The 16,882-nt window shown below is 49.5% G+C and overlaps 1 protein-coding gene across 28 annotated transcripts in view; it reads left to right on the top strand.

The window, feature by feature from the left end:
* Nucleotides 1-14,771, top strand: part of CDK12 (cyclin dependent kinase 12) — an 85,939-nt gene extending 71,168 nt beyond the window's left edge. For 11 of the 28 annotated variants that reach the window (XM_084984560.1, XM_084984556.1, XM_084984553.1 and 8 more), the window contains one exon: nucleotides 1,311-3,271. The gene's annotated coding sequence lies outside the window, so the exon portion shown is untranslated. Of the gene's footprint in view, nucleotides 1-1,310; nucleotides 3,272-3,428; nucleotides 4,979-10,267 lie in introns of those variants that run through there. The other 17 variants (XM_084984559.1, XM_084984551.1, XM_084984529.1 and 14 more) reach the window with 4 other exon arrangements.
* Nucleotides 14,772-16,882: the final 2,111 nt, after the last annotated feature.

Here is a 16,882-nt window from a genome sequence, read left to right as displayed (position 1 = left end):
GTTTCCTGTTGTGGAACAGTGGTTAATGAATCCGACTGGGAACCATGAGGTTGCGGGTTCGATCCCTGGCCTTGCTCAGTGGGTTAAGGATCTGGTGTTGCCGTGAGCTGTGGTGTAGGTCGCAGATGCCGCTCGGATCCCGAGTTGCTGTGGCTCTGGCATAGGCCGGTGGCTACAGCTCCGATTAGACCCCTAGCCTGGGAACCTCCATATGCCAGGGGAAGAGGCCCTAGAAAAGGCAAAAAGACAAAAAAAAAAAAAAAAAATTCAGCATTCTTTGTTCTGTGTTTCATGAGACTCATTTGAGGTCAGGGCAAGGATGGGCACAGAGCTTGGAAAGCAGTGTGGGTAGAAACTTTGTGACACTCTCCAAGCCTCAAATACTTATCCCCTACTCCCAAAATGGTCTTTTTCTCTGTCTTAGTACACCATTTAATATCCTCAGAGCCCCTAGGGAAGAGCAAAATATGCCCCAGACCCACCCTGCCTGTCCTTAGACCCTCAGGGTCATCTCCTTGGTATTTGATCCTCTGCCTTCTCTATTCCCAACATGATGAGAAGGACCCCCTTGCATTGTCCCAAGACAGCTTGGATGGAATCCATCTAGCTACGCCCTGCTTCCAAGGGCCTGCAGGGGTGAGAGTGGGGGAGGAAAACTGTGCCAGGGGGCTGAAAAGGAAGATTCTTTTATAGGGGGAGATCGAAGAGGAGCCTGTAAAAGGGGAGAAGATAAACGGGGACCTGTGGTCCCACCTGTGGGGCTGCCTACCTAATGTAAGACAGGCCATTCTCACTGAGTGTTATTCAAGGGCCTTATTAGATGGCTCCTGCTTACAGAGCTACTCTTTCTCCTCTGAAATAGAGAGCCGTGGAGGAGCATGCGGTGAAGAAAGAGAGGAGGTGTCAGGCTTCCTGTAAGCCCTCTTTCTCACCCCTTGCCCGTCCCTACTCCAAGACTGGAGGTATACTGGAGGGGCTAAAAGGCCCTTAAAGCATTCAATCTAGACTCTCCATGTTTCTGTAAGGAACAAGCCCTCCTTCCCCTCGACCCCTACCAGCCCCACTTCATACTCTCAAGGTTTAGCCAAGGGTATGACTACAGTGCTGGAGTCAGAGCCTGGAGCCTGCTCTGGAGTCCAGAAGAAACTCTGAGCCTTTGCAGGGAAAGAGGGATAGACCTGAGGTAAGTGGAAGGCAGTAGTACCCAGAACCCCCTGCACTCTAGAGAGGAGGGAATTGTTGAGGAGCTCAGGACTGGCCCAGGGTTTAGCTTTTGCTCTGATGGGACTCCTTTCCTCCTCCTCCCCCAGTGTGTCCCATTGGTTGGGGAGAGAGCTGGATGTCTGAACCTCCCACCTTGACACCTCGAAGGCTCTCGTGCAGATCCCCTCTCTAGCTCCCCAAGCCATGGAGAAGGTGAAGGAAGGCAGTTCAGAGGTGGCAGTGCCATGATGTCCATCAGCACCAGGGAGAGAAGCCAAGGAGAAGAAACAGTGACCAGAGAAGGGGCCAGGAGGAGAAGCGTGCTTCTGAAACAGCCTTCAGACCCTGTCCCCTCCCGCGCCCGCTCTCACACGCCAACAAGGCTGTGCACCCAAGTTGTGCCAGCTCTCCTGGCTGGTGCTCCTGCTCTGCCGTACAGGCAGCTGGCCCCCTGCTCCAGCACAGAGCACATGCTGGGGTCTCTCACGCTTCTTTCCTCACTCATCTCAGTGTGTCTGTGGTACAGATTCCTAGGGATGAAGGAGGGGGCTGTGGCCCTGCGAGTAGGAAGATGGTGGGCTCGGGGCCCTTTGGGTGAGTATCTGCCTGGCTAGAGCGGCTGATGGGGGGAAGAAGGCTGCTGGCAGCTCAGCGGAATCCAGGGTTCTGGTGACTCATAGCAATGGGGGTGGCTCATGAAAACAGCAGAGGGGAAGGGGGCCCAGGCCTGTTGGAGCTCTCTTTTGCCCCAGATCCCCCCTACTCTGAGCTCTCTATTGTGGGGCAAGAGGAGGCCGCAGCTAAGAGAAAAGAGAGGGAAATGGAAGAGAACTAGTAGGCGAGGCTGAGCATTCCCAGGGAGAGGCTTCCTTGTGAGGAAAGGGTAGGAGAGGCCAGTCATTCTTGCCCTACTGTGTCCGTGGGCTGCACACAGGGGAAGTGCCGCTCTGCACTTCTGGGCACCTTCCCAGAGAGGGACCTTCCAGGCAGACATAGCTATTTCCTCCCTGCCCTCATTCGCCTGTTCAGACCTCTGGGTACCTAGGTGACACCACATGACTTAAAATTTAAAAAGAAAAGGAACGGAAAGCACTATTACAAGACCAGAGCCTGGAAGGCTTATCACTTGGTCTCAGTATTCTCTTTTCCGGAAACAGAGACCACGATCTTCAAGGCGCTGACTCCCTCCTCCCGAAGGGCAGGTGGGCAACGTGCGTCTCTTCTCCAGATGACGTTCTCAATCAGGGGCATAGGGTACTGTGTTTGAGGTCACACAGCACGAGCAGAACAGGGCCAGAAGGTGGACCGGGAGAACCAGTGATGCCTCTGGCCACAGTCCCGGGAGCCTCCCTGTTTCAGCCAAAGGAAATAGGGTTCTTGGATATCAGTATATCCAGATGCATAATGGATATTCTCTTTCTAACCTCAGAGAAGAATAGGCTAAGAGGAGGCGGGTTTTCTGACAGAGCTTAAGTTTTCATTTGCCTATTTCTTTTCTCCTTTTTTGTTTTTGACCACACCTGAGGCGTGTGGAAGTTCCCAGGCCAGGGATCGAACCTGAGCCACAGCAGCAACCCAAGCCACAGCAGGAAAAAGCCAGATCCTTAACCCACTGTGCCACAAGAAGACTCCTTTATTTGCCTATTTCTATTCCTTTCACTGCCGGTGGCTCTGCTGTCCAGCTGGAACGAGGGGCTGTCTGTCAGGATGCTCCTGGGGATCCAGGAACAGTTTTGATTGGAGAAAGGGACAGACTAGCTACTCTTCCTATAGGGAGATGGGGCCAACTCCACTCCCCCAGCTCTCCCTGGCAGCATCACAAACCCAGGGGCCCCTGTTAGAACACCCATAATAAAGCTCAGTCCTGGAGCTCCCGCTGTGCTGCAATAGGATTGGCGTCTCTGCCAGCACGCAGGTTTGATCCCCTGCCCGGCACAGTGGGTTAAAGGATCCTGCGTTGCTGCAGCTGCAATGACGGTCGCACTGCAGCTCAGATCTGATCTGGGAACTCAACATGCTGGGGGTCGGCCAGAAAAGAAAACGAAATAAAGCTCAATCCTGAACAGAACCGACAATATCACCTGGCTCTGGTGTAAAAGTGGTGGTGTAGCGGGAGCCTGGGTACACCAGGCGGAGTGTAGGCATGGGTGGGGAGGTCAGCCCCAGGAGATCCAAAGATCACTCCTCAATACCCCATGTTCCTGCTCTTTCTCAAACTTCCTCAGCAACCAACCCCCCCTCTTCCATCTCTCTTCGGCTGACTCCACTCCTGGCTGCCGTGTGCCCTCCAGTCTGAGAAGACATGGTAAGTAGTTGTCTGTTCTCTGCATGTTCTCTCACCCTTCTCTCCTCCGGACTTCTAGCCAAGAGTTACCCTGTTTGAACTCTTTCTACCAGCGAATGCCATCAGGATCTGAACCCAGAATCCCCAGCCTCTACAACCCCCTGCCTCTGAGAGTGCCCCTCTGACTGTGAGACTGACTCATCAGTCTTCATCTTCTACACAAGTATAGCCAGACCAAGGCTGGTATGTCCACTGGCACCAAGGGCCCTGACCTCAAGCAAAGGGCAGCTTCATGGGTGGAGTGGGGCTTGGCCCTAAATGCATATATGCCCGTGCATTGGGCACACTGGTTTATTAGTGTTATTTCAGCATTGTGATGCAGAGAGAGTAAGTGTAACAGCTGCTCCTTGCTTGCAGTGTTTATTGTTACCTAGAGACAACCTCCTGGCTTTTTCCCAGCTCCCCCTCCCCCCCCCCAGCCCAACCCCCTCCCTGCCAACAATCCTACTCTCCCCACACTGATGGGAAATTTATAGCTTGCCCATACCATGCCTTTAACCCTCTACTGTCCATGAGGTAGGTGGGTCAAGGGAAGCCAAAGTGAGCAGTAGGCATGCTTGGCCCCCAGCAGGGGAGTGTGTGGAGGAGGGAAGGAAGGAGGGAGGGAGGGAAGCTACCTCTCCCCAGTCCGTGTCTAGACACAGGCCCCAATCTCCCTCCTGGCTCTCATGATGAGAGAAAAGAGCTTTGGACTGAGTCTTGGGATCCCAGGATCCTCCTGACGAGATGATTCTCTTCCCTGTGTATTCTAAGCCCCCTAGTTGGGCTTCCTGGTCCTGAGGAAGTACAGCGAGGCAGTACTGAGACGGGAGGAATAAACATGGACCGGCAGAACCCCCAGACCCCCCCTTCTATAGACATATATTGAGACAGACAAGAGGCTCAGGCGTGAGGGGCACTGGCCAGACATCCACAGCTGGGTAGATGTCAAACATGAGGCTGGCTGCTGAGCCTAGAGGGAAGAGCTGCCCACCTTGACTTTACCCTGAGCCCAGCACTAGGTCCTGAGAGAGCCCTAGGCCATCCTCCACGCTGGCCTCCTTGATCTGGTTAGGCTGCTCCCTCTGCTTTTCTTTCTGGTCCATTTTCTCCTGGTTTGATACCTTGGGGAAGATTCAAGGAAACTGAAGCCTCAACTGTCCTGGGGAGGAGATCCTGTCGTGGCTCAGCGGTTAACGAATCTGACCAGCATCCATGAGGACTTGGGTTCCATCCCTGCCCTTGCTCAGTGGGTTAAGGATCCAGTGTTGCCGTGAGCTGTGGTGTAGGTCTCAGACAAGGCTCGGATCCCACGTTGCTGTGGCTCTGGCACAGGCCGGCAGCTACAGCTCCATTTGGACCCCTAGCCTGGGAACTTCCATATGCCATGGGTGTGGCCCTAGAAAAACAAAAAAAACAAAAAAAAAAAAAAGAAAAACATTTCTGGAGAAAGAGAGGCTCCTCTGTTTCCACCTAACACAGGACCTTTTATGAAGGAGCAACATGTCATATATTCACCATCCCCACTGGAAAGGTGAGGAAATGGGATTGGATTTTAGTAGAAAGGATAGCGGTTAGACATGGGAAAATTTACTCTTGGGATATAAGACTTCCAAATAGACCTACTGGTCTTTAGAGATTTTTCTTCTGCCTGGGATGGGTTTAAGTCTGTAGATACCCAAGAGGCACTGGAAAAACACGGGTACACAGTTCCTGCTGTGGTGCAGTGGGTTAAGAATACAACTGTAGGGAGTTCCCCTTGTGTCACATTGGAAATGAACCTGACTAGGAGCCATGAGGTTGCGGGTTCAATCCCTGGCCTCGCTCAGTGGGTTAAGGTTCTGGCGTTGCCGTGAGCTGTGATGTAGGTCGCAGACGCGGCTCAGATCCAGCGTTGCTGTGTCTCTGGCATAGGCTGGCTCCTACAGCTCCGATTGGACCCCTAGCCTGGGAACTTGCATATGCCACGGGTGCGGCCCTAAAAAGACCAAAAAAAAAAAAAAAAAAAAAAAAAAAGAATCCAACTCTAGTGGCTCAGGTTGCTGTGGAAGTGCAGGTTCAATCCCTGGCCCAGCACGGTGGATTAAAGGATCTGGCATTGCAGCAGCTGCTGTGCCTTGGATTTAGTCCCTGGCCTGGGAACTTGCAAATGCCATGGGTGCAGCCATTTTTAAAAAAGAAAAAAAAACATGGGAACTTTTCTGGGGCTTCTGCAGATGTGGCCTCAGTGCTTACACAGTGCCCCGCTCCTCAGTTTGTCTGTACGTGTGGGAGTTCACTGGGGGCCTAGTGGTTAAGGATCCAGCATTGTCACAGTCGCAGGTTTGATCTCTGGCTCAGGAACCTCTGCATGCTGAGGGCACTGTCAAGGAAGGAAGGGAGGGAGGAAGGAAAGGAAAGAAAGAAAGTATGATAGTTAGATTGTAAGACTCAGAGGCAGACAGCCTTGAGTTCCAGTGCCACTGCTGCCATCTACCAGCTGTGTTATCTGGTAAGTCATTTAACCCCTTTTAGCCCTAGTTTCCTTGTCTGTGAAATGCAGATAAGCAACCTTTTAAGGTGGCGAAGAGAAGTTAGTGAAATAATGTGTGTAAAGTACTGAGGACAGTGCCTGATACTGAGCAGGTACTCAGTGGTTCATACAGTAGTCTGGTACTTTTATGGAGTCATCAGGGCTAATACTGTTTCAAAGACTCTAGGTCCCCTGGAATTATAGGCCAAATGTGCGTATGTGCCTATGCTAAGGAGGATGTCCAGCGTTTTATTGATAATTTGGAGCGGGGGGGGGTGGCAGTCTCCTGGAAAAGAAGTATCCCCAGTTCTTTGACTCACCCTCCCATGCCCATGCTTGAAGCTAGGAGCTCCTTAGGCAGTGTTCTACCTGGAAGTATAGTTCATCTAGAGTGGAGCTGGGAGAGACAGTTACTTAGATAGCAGCACAGCACCTGCCAAGCACTTTACAGTTTGTCAAGTGCATTTACCTACATTAGCTCTTTTAATACCCAGAACATTTCAGTAAAGTGGACTACCATTTACTGAATGCCAGGCATTGTGCTCAGTATATTTAGAAATATATATATGTTTTATGGAGTTCCCGTCATGGCGCAGTGGTTAACGAATCTGACTAGGAACCAGGAGGTTGCAGGTTCAATCCCTGGCCTTGCTCAGTGGGTTGAGGATCCGGCGTTTCCGTGAGCTGTGGTGTAGGTCACAAACGAGGCTCAGATCCCGCATTGCTGTGGCTCTGGTGTAGGCTGGTGGCTACAGCTCTGATTAGACCCCCTAGCCTGGGAATCTCCATATGCCTCAGGAGTGGCCCTAGAAAAGGCAAAAAGACCAAAAAAAAAAAAAAATATATATATATATATATATATATGTGTGTGTGTGTGTGTTTAAAGTCTATAGGGTTATTTCATCACGTAGATATGCCATAACTTATAAAGCCCATCCACTATTTATATATTTATTTATTTATTTTTAGGGCCGCACCCACGGCATACAGAAGTTCTCAGGCTAGGGGTCAAGTCCTATCTACAGCTACCGGCCTACACCACAGCCACAGCAACATGGGATCCAAGCCTGTCTGCAACCTACATCACAGCTCTCGGCAACGCCAGATCCTTAATCTGCTGAGCGAGGCCAGGGATAGAACCTACGTCCTCATGAAAGCTAGTCAGATTCGTCACTGCTGAGCCATGATGGGAACTCTTCATCCACTGTTTTTAATTGTTAGATGTGTTTACTCTTATAAATAATACTATAATAAATGAACATCCTAACACATAAAACTTCATGCATTTTTATAGTAAATTCCAGGAAGTGGAATTATTGGATCAACAGATACAAATATTCCCCCCTCCCCATAGTTATGATCATTTTATTGGTATACCATAATGAGAATAATATTTTTAATCTTCCTCTTTGGAATTCTGCAGTGGAAACACAAGAGCAGCCCCTTCTCTCTCCTATACCCAGCAGAGACGTTAATAATCTATCATAGCCTTTTTTAAAAAACTGAGGTAATTGTAGATTCACATGCAATTGTAAGAAATAATACAGAGAGCCCTTGTACATTTTGTCCACTCTCACCCAGTAGTGACATTTTGTAAAACCATAGTATAACAAGAGTTCCCATCATGGCTCAGTGGTTAACGAATCTGACTAGCATCCATGAGGACTTGGGTTTGATCCCTGCCCTTGCTCAGTGGGTTAGGGATCCATTGTTGCCGTGAGTGTGGTGTAGGTCGCAGACAAGGCTCAGATCCTTCATTGCTGTGGCTCTGGCGTAGGCCAGCGGCTACAGCTCTGATTGGGCCCCTAGCTTGGGAACCTCCATATGCTGCTGGTTGTGGCCCTAAAAAAGACCAAAAAAAAAAACCTATAGTATGACATTACAACCAGAATACTGACATTAGTTCAATCCACCAGTCTTAGTCATATTTACCCAGTTTTATCTGTGTTTGTGTGTCTGTTAAGTTCAATGCAATTTTATTACCTATGTAAATTCTTACATCTGCCATGCAGTCAAGATACTGAACAGGGAGTTCCCGTTGTGGCTCAGTGGAAACAAATCTCACTAGCATCCAAGAGGGTGCAAGGCTCGATCACTAGCCTGGCTCAGTGGGTTAAGGATCCGGCATTGCCATGAACTGTGGTGTAGGCCAGCAGCTGCAGCTCCAATTCAACCCCTAGCTTGGAAACTTCCATATGCCGTGGGTGCAGCCCTTAAAAAAAAAAAAAAAAAAAAAAAAAAAAGATACTCAACAGCTCCAACACCACAAGGATTCTTCATTTTACCCTTTAATAATGATGCTGCCTTACCTGCTTCTTAATCCTTGGCAGTCACTAATCTATTCTCCACTTGTAAAATTTTGTCATTTAAAAAATGGAAACAATAAAAATCATTTAAAAAATTTAAAAATGGAGGGAGTTCCCATTGTGGCTCAGCAGTAACGAACCTGACTGGTATCCCTGAAGACACGGGTTTCAATCCCTGGCCCCCCTTAGTGGGTTAAGGATCTGGCGTTTCCATGAGCTCTGGTGTAGGTTGCAGATATGGCTGGGATCTGGCATTGCTGTGGCTGTGGTGTAGGCTGGCAGCTGCAGCTCCAATTCAGCCCCTCGCCTGGGAACCTCCATATGCCCCAGGTGTGGTCCTTAAAAAAAAACCAAAAAAAAAAAAAAAAAAATGGAGTTATACACTATGTAAATTAGGATTGGGTTTTTTCCATTCAGTTTAATTCTCTGGGGATCCACCCAAGTTTTTGTTATGTATCTGTAGTTTGTTCCTTTTATTTATTTCATGATGTGGATGTGCCACACTTTAACTATTCACCTATTGAAGAACACTTTGTACCCTCACTTGGTACTCAGTAGCAATTAGTGAAGTAGCTTATTTTACTTAGTGTGCTGAGTGTTGTTTTATATTTACAGTGATTTTTAACCCTTCAAGCATAGTCCCTATTATTATTTCCATTTCCTATAGAGGGAAAATTGATTTTCATTATCACATACTGTTAAAAGGCAAAAGAAAATCTTGTAACTCAAGACAATATTCAGGCTCTTTTTACTACCCCAGGCTTTCTGAGACCTTGATAAGGTTGCTAGATGTGGGCAAAACCGGTAGAGAAGTAAGAGGCAGGAAAAGCACTGGAGCAGCCTGGGTTAATTCAAGTTCTCACAGCTGACTTTGGTTTATAGGTTAGAAGCTCAGTGCCATGAAGCAGGGGGCAATATGGCTTGTGCTCTTGAAATTGTATCCCCTCTGTCAGGGAAGATCAAGGCTGAAGTGGATAGAGTCCATGAGCCACAGACCTGGGACCTGGAATGGGAAAGGGAGAACTCAGCCTTTGGGTATCTATTAGAGGATAAATAAAGGGTCAAGGTTCTCCTTGGAAATATGAAGTTGAATGTGTTTCTGTTGAGGCCTGAGGAAATTGAGTCCCATGACAAGTAAGCTCTCTATTCTGGAGGGATGCAGGGAGGTATACCTGCACTAGAAACAAAATTTGGTAGTAGTGAAGAACTATAGGTCATTTTTATAACACCCCCACACACACACACAGACACACTTTGGGCAGGCTTAGTGCCCGGAACATGATATAGGGGAAAGTAGAGTGGAAGCAAAAATGCCAGTTCATGCTTACTCTTTTTTTTTTTTTTTTTTGCTTTTTAGGGCCGCACCTGTGGCATATGGAGGTTCCTCGGCTAGGGGTCAAACCAGAGCTACAGCTGCCAGTCTACACCACAATCACATTTCACAGCAACGTTAGATCTGAGCCTCATCTACAACCTACACCACAGCTTGTCAACACCGGGCCCTTAACCCACTGAGTGAAGCCAGGGATCAAACACGAAACCTCATGGTTCCTAGTCGGATTTGTTACTGCTGTGCCATGACGGGAACTCCCCATGCTTACTCCTGACTTTTTTTTACCACTTCTCTTTCTCTACCAATCATGGACAACTAAGAAGGAGATAGATCATTTGGTCTATCCCTCAGCCTCTGGGCACTGGTAGAAGCTGACAGGTGGAAACCTAGAGTCAGCCCCAGAGTGATGAATGCAGAGATGCCAGCTTGCAGGAGAGGTTTGGCTTTTCTCCTGGGAGCTATGTCTGGCCAAAGGCTGCCTCCTCCCACCTCCTGCTGGAGCTGGATTTTTTACAGTTGATATTACCACTGCTCCCTTGGCCTATTCCAGTGGTTATGGACTTAAAACAACTTTTCCTTCCTACTTCCAGCTCCAGAACCAGGCTGAGAGCACGTACCACTCTTCTCCATCTCCCCTGGCCTATCAGAAATGGCACATCTTCTTCCAGTGGTGCCCTCCATCCTTACCCAGTAATTCCAGCCATGGTGGATAAACACTGAGAGCTTCAGGATTTATAGGGACTACATTGCATTATTGAAACAACCAGCTATCCATTCTAAACCTCGGTCTTTTGGTTGGAAGTTCTTAGACAAAAGGAGACCTCGCTTTTCTGGCTCATATCCTACTGAGATTTCTTGAGTCAGAGGTCCTGGATGTGGAGACCTTCCCTTGAAGCCTAACCAGGAAGCCTCAGGATCCCTGTCTCTTCCCTTTCCTTGGCTGCCCCTCTGCTGCAGGTACCCTCCTCTCCTGCCACCGCTCCCTTCCCATTCCTCCTTTCTCTTCTTTCTCTTTCTCTCTCTCTCTCTCTCCCTCTCTCAGCAAGTTTTTTATGTGATTACAGGCACTGCATGGTAATTAGTGCTAAACTCATTTGCACAACTACAGTTAATTGGCTACAACAATTAATTAATGTGTTGGAAATTTGGCACTGGAAAAAAAAAAGTTTGTCATCAAAAAAAGGGGCAAAAATTGTGAAGTGAGATACCCATAAAAATCGAGGGCAGGCTTCAAAAGCCCAGCTGGGCCTCAAACTTCAGGCTGGCCTCAGATGCCTTCCCATCCTCAACTTCAACACATTTTCCCCTCTCTTCTTTCATTTTTTCCCTCTTCCTTCCTTTCTCTATTTCTCTTCCTGCTCTCAGTCTCTCTCTCTTTTTTTTTTTTTTACAACTTAAGCAAACTCATTTCCCTGATAAAATATAGCATGACTAATGGCTAGAGCATGTAAAAATCATTGGGAAAATGTCCTTGGAAGACGAATGCATTTTCAGCAGAATAATTAACTTAATTAACAAATTCACATGCATATTCATCAGGCTATTAATGTCTTCTCGGCTCAGCTTGATGAACATTGCGGTAATAACCATCTCATTTACATACTGCATTCTACTGCGATCCAAAACAGAGACAACATACAGGCGTACACACATACACACACACACACACACACACTCTTACACCGATACACACAACATGCCTCTGCCGCTTTGACTTCCAGGTTGGTTGGGAGTGTGTGCGTGTGTATACGCGTGTGTGCATTTGTGACCGGGATCGGGGGTGAGAGTGGGAACCCCGGACAGGGTGGTGTGATCTTTAGAGGGCTGTGAGTGAGACGGGCTGAGGATGCCCACATGTGAATGTCTGAGAGAACTTTAATTCTCTCGTGCCCTCTCTCTTTGCCTCTTTTTTCCTTGTTTCCTTTTCTCTGTGTCATTTTCTCCCTTCTTCTCTACCCCCCCCCCCCCAACCATGTCTCTCTAGGGAAAAACTTGGTATCTGTGCCAACTTCCCCCCCCCTTCCTCCCTCTCTCCTTCCCCTCTCCCAACTGCTGCCAGCCGGCATCAGCGCCGAATTGCCATCTCCTTGAGCTCTCTGTGGAGCAATCTCAGAGAGCAGTAAGGTGTGACGCGGGGCTCTGCCGGCTTCGCAGCACCGCCTGCGGAAAGAACGCAGGATGGCGGAGGAAGATTAAGAGAAATCGCGAGCAGGGCTCCGCTGCCATTGGTGTGTGCAAACGCCGAGGAGGAAGGGAGAGGGAGAGCGGGAAGGGGGGGTAGGAAGGGAGGGGGGAAACCAGCAGCTGTCGGCCTAATTCTTCTAACACTCTGCTTGTGGTCATATTAGAAAAACAGATTATGCCCCTCGGTGCCACTCACTTATACTTGACGTACGTTAATGTTCTATATCTCCATTCTCGGGGCTTGACGACAGTGGACCTCAGATCTAGGAGGATGAGGGACTAGGTGGCCAAGGGCCAAAAAAAGACCCTGCCTCCTCATTCTTCTTGACCTCCAACCCCTCAGTTTATATTTGCCCTTCAGAAAGGAAGCCTGGGCCCAGAATTTGCATCTGATGCCAGGATTTTCCCCTGCTTTCTTCAGCCCCTTAGGAGGTGCATCTGGAAGCCCTTTCCCCTAAAAGTCACTCCCCCTTTAGGGTTTTAATAGGTCACTTTAGGGCCAAGTGTGACTAGCTTTGTGGCATCCCCACTCCCAACCTTTCCATGATCCCTCCATGGACCCTCCCCCTCAAATCAGAAATTGAGGGTCAGAGACAGGAGTGTACGAAAGTTGTGCTCCATGAGAGGGTTACAGAGAAGCCATAAGTAAAACAAGGCCAGGATTGTTTCTGGGTTGCTATAGAAACCAGGTTCCCTCCTCCTGGCAGGAAGGGAGGAGTGCCTGAGGCCTTCCTTCTTCCACCAATCCTGAAGGCTACAAAGGCGGAGTTTGCTGAGGCCTGGGGGATAGGGCTGGTCTTGGATAAATGAGCCAGAGCCATTTTTCCCACCACCACCAAGGCCCACCTGCCAGTCTGTAGCCCTTTGACCCCCACCTTCCCTACCCTCTCACCCCAATATTCAGTCAAAGGAGGCTTTTTCCTCTAGGTGCCTTGTCCTCTGTGGAGACCTGTTGCTTAGCAACCACCAGCTCCTTCTTCCTAATAACTCGCAGGGACTGAGAGATATAATATCTGTCTCTATATTCAGTTTCCCTCCCTTGTCTATTTATATTTAATAGCTGAAGCCCTGTCTTGGGTTCCCTTGGCATCTGTTTTAGAGGGAATAAGCTGCAGCCTTATAAAGTTACACCTGAGGAAGAACTTCCAAACAAGAGTGGGAGAAAGAAAAAACCTGCAGTAGGTAGGGAAGCTATGGGATCATATTCTCGTAAGTATAGGTAGAGGGAAAAAATAGTGTTTAGAGCTTGGAATGTGGGGAGAAGATGTCCACGGGGATTCCCAAAGGGTCTACTCAGGACCCAGAATGGACACCAACAGAGCTGCTTCCCGGACTGGTATCTTCCCTCCCGACACCTTGCCCTACACCTCTGACCTGACCATTTCCGGTCTGGTCAGGAGACCCGGGTTTGGGGCCCTCTCCTTACTTTCCTGTGATCCAAGTTATTCACTTAATCTTGTAAACCCCTGTTGCTTCATCTGTAGATCAAGAGTAGTAATAACATTCACCTCCCTGGACTTTAGCTGCATCCGTTAAAGTAATATATGAAAGGAAACGCCTTGGAAGCTATCAGATTTGACTAAAATATCATTTTAAGGTCTGGCAAAGGTCTGACTGCTGGGAAGAGGGAGTCATCATGAATCGAACCTGGCCTTGGGCTTAGAAAGGCCATTAGTTTTTGGGTCAGAAGGATGTGATTCCTTGCCCTCTGGTTGGTAGGGAGCTTTAAATCAAAATCAAACACAAAGCTGTCTGGGGAGAATAGTGGCCCAGTGTTCGTACCCGCCTCCTGGATCTTCATTCCCAACCTCTGACCTCTAGTTCTTCTTCCCACTGATACCCCAGGCTGACCCTCCACTCCCTTCTCCCCCGGCAGCACCTTCACTGCCATTGTTCTGGCTTACAGACTGTACAGTTTCACCCTCTATACCCCCCTTCTCAGCACCTCCTCCAACCCAAGCCTTCTGTGGGAGACAGATGGGGTGTCTGCAATGGAAAAGGCTCTGGGCTCTACGCCGCCTTGGGTGGGCAGCCCCCCTCCTCATCTCCCAACTACTCCCTCTCCCTACCTAAGACACTCAGATTCACCCCGGGCAGCTTTGGGAGCTGCTGAGGATTCCAGCTCTCTTCTCAGACTCAGCCCCAGAAGCAGAACCAGACAGCATCTTTCTCTGAGACCTAGACCCCAGCAGCTCTTCATGGAAGACCAGTGCAAAGGAAGAGCAGGTTGGGGGATGGTGGAGCTCTATGCGACGGGACTAATGTGGAGAAGCAGGGAAAGGCCCAGAGTCCCTCACTGAGGACTGGATGGCTGGGGTTTGGAGCCTGAGTTGACAGAGGAGGCCGAGCCTAGGCAATTCCTTTGTTCCAGAAATCTGGGGTCCCTGGAGGGAGGCTCAGCTTAGGGAGGGGGGAAAGGGAGCTAACATTACAGAGCACCAACTGTGAGCCAGGCATGATGCCAGAGCCTCTCCATACCTGTACTCACAACTAGCAGGTGAAGAGTCAGGGCAAATAGGTGTCTCGCAAGCTCGCAGCATCTCTCGGCACAGCTGACCACCTCCTCCTTGGATTCTGCGATGTCACTGCCAATTCTCCTACCACTGTGGCTGCTCTTTCTCCGTCTCCCTTGCAAACTCATCCTCAACTCCTTAGACTCAGCCAAGTCCCCCGATTATATACTTTCATGGTACTGTATATTCTTTCGTAGCATTTAGCACAGTTATTTCATTCTTATTTGTGCAGTCATTTTAATAATGATCCTATTTCCCCCACCGGATAGAAAGTGCCACAAGGACAGTGACCAATGTGCTCCTGGTGCCCAGCACAGTACCTGCCATGAAGCAGCTGTTTGGTAAATATTTGTTGAATGAATGAATAAATGACAAAGGGTCATTTCTCCAGCCTAAACTCAGCTTCTTAGTCACTCTACAACCCCAGAGCTGACTTGCCTGCAATGTGTGGATGAGAAAACAGAGTGCTTGGGAAGCCAGGCCGCCTCATTCTCTCTGGAAAAAGCTGACAAGACAGGACAGCCCAAATGCCCGGATATGGAGCCCCTCTCTTGCCTAAGTCTGGCCCTGCCTGTCTGCTCTCCAGCTTCTCCAGGGATTGAGAGAATTCAATGTTCCAATGTCTCCCCACACTGAGGCCTGAAATCACTCAGGTGCTGGAAGGGAGAAGTTCACTGGGGAAGGATACTCTGCAAAAAACCCCTCTTTTCTGCCTTAGCTGAGACTGCAGAGACCACCTGCTACCACCCCTCTGTTTGCTTCTGTCTTCTTTCCCTGGGCTCCAGGGAAGCGGGTGGTTTGACCAAGTGGGAGGGATAGATGGTAGAATATGGTAAGAGCAAACCAGTCTGCCTGTTCCTTGAAATGTCTAGGGGGTTGCTGATAAGCCTCAGCCAGGTGATTGGAGCAGAGGAACACAGGATCCAGCAGCCTCAAGTCCTTTGAGGACCCTGGGAAGCAGGGGTGGACAAAATGACCTCTAGGTGTAGTCGGCCTTCAATCCAGGGCTTTATCTGACCCCTTTGCTGCCCTTGCCACCTGACCTCAAATGATATTCCCGAGTCTCCAAGAAGTTAGAGTTAGGCCAGGCCCAGCAGCCCTTTGCTCTTCCTGGCCCCTCCTCCTTCTAGCCAGCCACCCGGCCCAGAGTGTCTCTCCCACCCAGCTTAGAACCAATACCCAGTCCTCATGATGGCCTCTCACCCAGTCCCTTTTTCCTGACAGTGCCCCTCAGTCATGGATCTGGAAGCCACTCTAGGCATTGTTGCTCCCTCTGACCCCACCTGTACTCTGGACCCCTAATGAAGTAGGACAACTCAGGCTATGGGCCAAGTCCTTGTGTCCTCATCAAAAGCAACATCTGTCTCCTCCAAGAAGATAACCCTGCAGAGAGGCGGGTGAGACAGGCACAGGGTAGGAACCCCCATCCTGCCTGGGTCCTCACCCCAGATTCCACTGCAGGCACAGATTGAGGGTGAGAGCCAGGACAGCCACAGAGGCCTCCACTCACACATGCCCCTGCCAGGCCTTCATGCCTCTGAGCCTCTGAATACGAGGGCCCCCTCCTTGACTCACCCAGCTACCTGGGCTGCTGCTGCTGCCAAGCCAGCCTTCTTTTATTCATGCGTTGTTTTATTGCTGGCAAATGCTGCTGCTTGCTGCTGTTGGAGGCGTTCCTGCCAAATCCATCCCAACATCTTGGCCTGGCATCAGGGCGGCATGCTAATGTGGAAATTTAAAGAGCTGCTCGGCTTTAAATCGGAATTTTAAATGAGCAGCAGTGATCCAGAGGGACCTAGGCAAAATCGACAGTATCCGATCCACCCTTCCCACTCCCACTCATGTAGCATCACCCCACTTCCTCCCACCTCTCCCCTTGACTTGGACATTAGACGAGAGAGTGGTATGGGACACCCTAGGGGAAGAAGGAATTGGTGCAAGATAGAGTCAGTTGGGTCAGTAAGTAGCTGGGATCCTTCCACCCAGGACCGAGAAGTGATCCACTGCTTGCTGTCATGGGCACATGGAGACAGGGAATCGCTACACGAGGGAGCAGGGCTGGGGATTTTGAAAATGACATTCCAACCCCACTTCCCATTTTACCAGGAAATAAAGAGAAGGACCAGAGCAGAGAAGAGGAAAGGTAGAATTCCATTAGGACCCTCACATGCAACCCAGGGATGTGTACACACAGCTGTGCATGCAGGTCAGAATGCTTTCTGAGTCCCCCTGCAGCTTACATACATGCACCTTGTACACCACTCTACATGGAGAAAGGATTTTCACATGTGCAGGGCAGTCTTTTTTCCCATAGCCAGGCCACTGCCCTAACCAGGGCTAGCCGGTTTCTGCACGTTGCTAGCCTGACCAAACCCCAGGTTTCCCCATAAATCCTAACACACCAACATTCTCCAGCTCCTGGCAGCTACCTTGAGTCAGCCATGGTGGTGACAGAGCCCCACAGCGACTCTGCCCGAATAAGGCTACAGAGTTGGAGCCTTGGTTATA

This window comes from Sus scrofa, chromosome 12, assembly GCF_054392235.1.
Source record: "Sus scrofa isolate SSC_HxYL_T2T_F1_AM1 chromosome 12, Sscrofa_HxYL_maternal_Yorkshire_Landrace_v2.0, whole genome shotgun sequence".
Classification (NCBI taxonomy): domain Eukaryota; kingdom Metazoa; phylum Chordata; class Mammalia; order Artiodactyla; family Suidae; genus Sus; species Sus scrofa.
This window is presented reverse-complemented; position numbering and strand designations above follow the sequence as displayed.